Genomic DNA, 2,852 nt, shown 5'->3' on the forward strand with positions numbered 1-2,852 from the left:
ATTCTGCATGAAAGGAGGACTAGCAGCCGAGTTGCACGGGAGAATGTGAAAAGTGTTCATATGTAATAAAATCCTGAGAAATCCGTCCGTTTTCGTCATTTGTTATCGAATCGACTTAAAGCCAGATCGTCACATTGGCCACTCTTCTCTCTGAAACGGTTGTACTTATCGTCTGCAAAGCTATTTCGCGTGCTGCGGTATGCGGAGACACTAAAATCACCATAGTACAACACAGATGAAGCATCTAAGTTGATGTAATAGCCAGTAAGAAGTAGTCCAATTCAAATTTAGGTATCGATTATTGAATTTTTAGCTGGCTTTGGTGACTTGGACATGAGCTAGGACCTTAAGATTCTGCATGAATGGAGGACTAGCAACCGAGTTGCACGGGAGAATGTGAAAAGTGTTCATATGTAGTAAAAACCCAAGAAATCCGTCCGTTTTCGTCATTTGTTATCGAATCGTCTTAAAGCCAGATCGTCACATTGACCGCTCTTCTCTCTGAAACGGTTGTACTTATCGTCTGCAAAGCTATGTCGCGTGCTGCGGTATGCGGAGACATTAAAAGCACCATAGTAGAACACAGATGAAGCTTCTAAGTTGATGTAATAGCCAGTAAGAAGTAGTACAATTCAAGTTTTAAGTATTGATTATTAACCTTTTAGCTGCCTTGGTGCCTTGGACATGAGCTAGGACCTTGAGATTCCGCATGAAAGGAGGACTAGCAGCCGAGTTGCACGGGAGAATGTGAAAAGTGTTCGCATGTAGTAAAAACCTGAGAAATCCGTCCGTTTTCGTCATTTGTTATCGAATCGACTTATAGCCAGATGGTCACATTGGCCGCTCTTCTCTCTGAAACGGTTGTACTTATCGTCTGCAAAGCTATGTCGCGTGCTGCGGTATGCGGAGACACTAAAATCACAATAGTAGAACACAGATGAAGCATCTAAGTTGATGTAATAGCCAGTAAGAAGTAGTCCAATTCAAGTTTTTGGTATCGATTATTGACATTTTAGCTGGCTTTGGTGACTTGGACATGAGCTATGACCTTAAGATTCTGCATGAAAGGAGGACTAGCAGCCGAGTTGCACGGGAGAATATGAAAAGTGTTCATATGTAGTAAAAACCTGAGAAATCCGTCCGTTTTCGTCATTTGTTATCGAATCGACTTAAAGCCAGATCGTCACTTGGCTTCTCTTCTCTCTGAAACGGTTCTACTTATCGTCTGCAAAGCTATGTCGCATGCTGCGGTATGCGGAGACACTAAAAGCACCATAGTAGAACACAGATGAAGCTTCTAAGTTGATGTAATAGCCAGTAAGAAGTAGTACAATTCAAGTTTTAGGTACTGATTATTTACTTTTTAGCTGGCTTTGGTGCCTTGGACATGAGCTAGGACCGTAAGATTTGCATGAAAGGAGGACTAGCAGCCGAGCTGCACGGGAGAGTGTGAAAAATGTTCATATGTAGTAAAAACCTGAGAAACCTGTCCGTTTTCGTCATTTGTTATCGAATCAACTTAAAGCCAGATCGTCACAATGGCCGCTCTTTTTACTGAACGGTTGTACATATCGTCTGCAAAGCTATGTCGCGTGCTGCGGTATGCGGAGACAAGAAAATCTTCATAGTAGAACACAGATGAAGCTTCTAAGTTGATGTAATAGCCAGTAAGAAGTAGTACAATTCAAGTTTTAGTTATCGATTATTGACTTTATAGCTGGCTTTGATGCCTTGGACATGAGCTAGGACCTTAAGATTCTGCATGAAAGGAGGACTAGCAGAGGAGTTGAACGGGTGAATGTGAGAAGTGTTCATACGTAGTAAAAACCTGAGAAATCCGTCCGTTTTCGTCATTTGTTATCGAATCGACTTAAAGCCAGATCGTCACATTGGCCGCTCTTCTCTCTGAAACCGTTGTACTTATCGTCTGCAAAGCTATGTCGCGTGCTGCGGTATGCGGAGACACTAAAAGCACCATACTAGAACACAGATGAAGCTTCTAAGTTGATGCAATAGCCAGTAAGAAGTAGTACAATTCAAGTTTTATGTATCGATTATTGACTTTTTAGCTGGCTTCGGTGCCTTGGACATGAGCTAGGACCTTAAGATTCTGCATGAAAGGAGGACTAGCAGCCGAGTTGCACGGGAGAATGTGGAAAGTGTTCATATGTAGTAAAAACCTGAGAAATCCGTCCGTTTTCGACATTTGTTATCGAATCGACTTAAAGCCAGATGGTCACATTGGCCGCTCTTCTCTCTGAAACGGTTGTACTTATCGTCTGCAAAGCTATGTCACGTACTGCGGTATGCGGAGACACTAAAAGCACCATAGTAGAACACAGATGAAGCTTCTAAGTTGATGTAATAGCCAGTAAGAAGTAGTACAATTGAAGTTTTAGATATTGATTATTGACTTTTTAGCTGGCTTTGGTGCCTTGGACAAGAGCTAGGACCTTACGATTCTGCATGAAAGGAGGACTAGCAGCCCAGTTGCACGGGAGAATGTGAAAAGTGTTTATATGTAGTAAAAACCTGAGAAATCCGTTCGTTTTCGTCACTTGTTATCGAATCGACATAAAGCCAAATCGTCACATTGGCCGCTCTGCTCTCTGAAACGGTTGTACTTATCTTCTGCAAAACTATGTCGCGTGCTGCGGTATGCGGAGAAACTAAAAGCACCATAGTACAACACAGATCAAGCTTCTAAGTTGATGTAATAGCCAGTAAGAAGTAGTACAATTCTAGTTTTAGGTATCGGTTATTGACTATTTAGCTGGCTTTGGTGCCTTGGACATGAGCTAGGACCTTAAGATTCTACATGAAAGGAGGACTAGCTGCCGAGTTGCACGGGA

The sequence above is a fragment of the Schistocerca gregaria genome, unplaced genomic scaffold (genome assembly GCF_023897955.1).
Source record: "Schistocerca gregaria isolate iqSchGreg1 unplaced genomic scaffold, iqSchGreg1.2 ptg000492l, whole genome shotgun sequence".
NCBI lineage: Eukaryota > Metazoa > Arthropoda > Insecta > Orthoptera > Acrididae > Schistocerca > Schistocerca gregaria.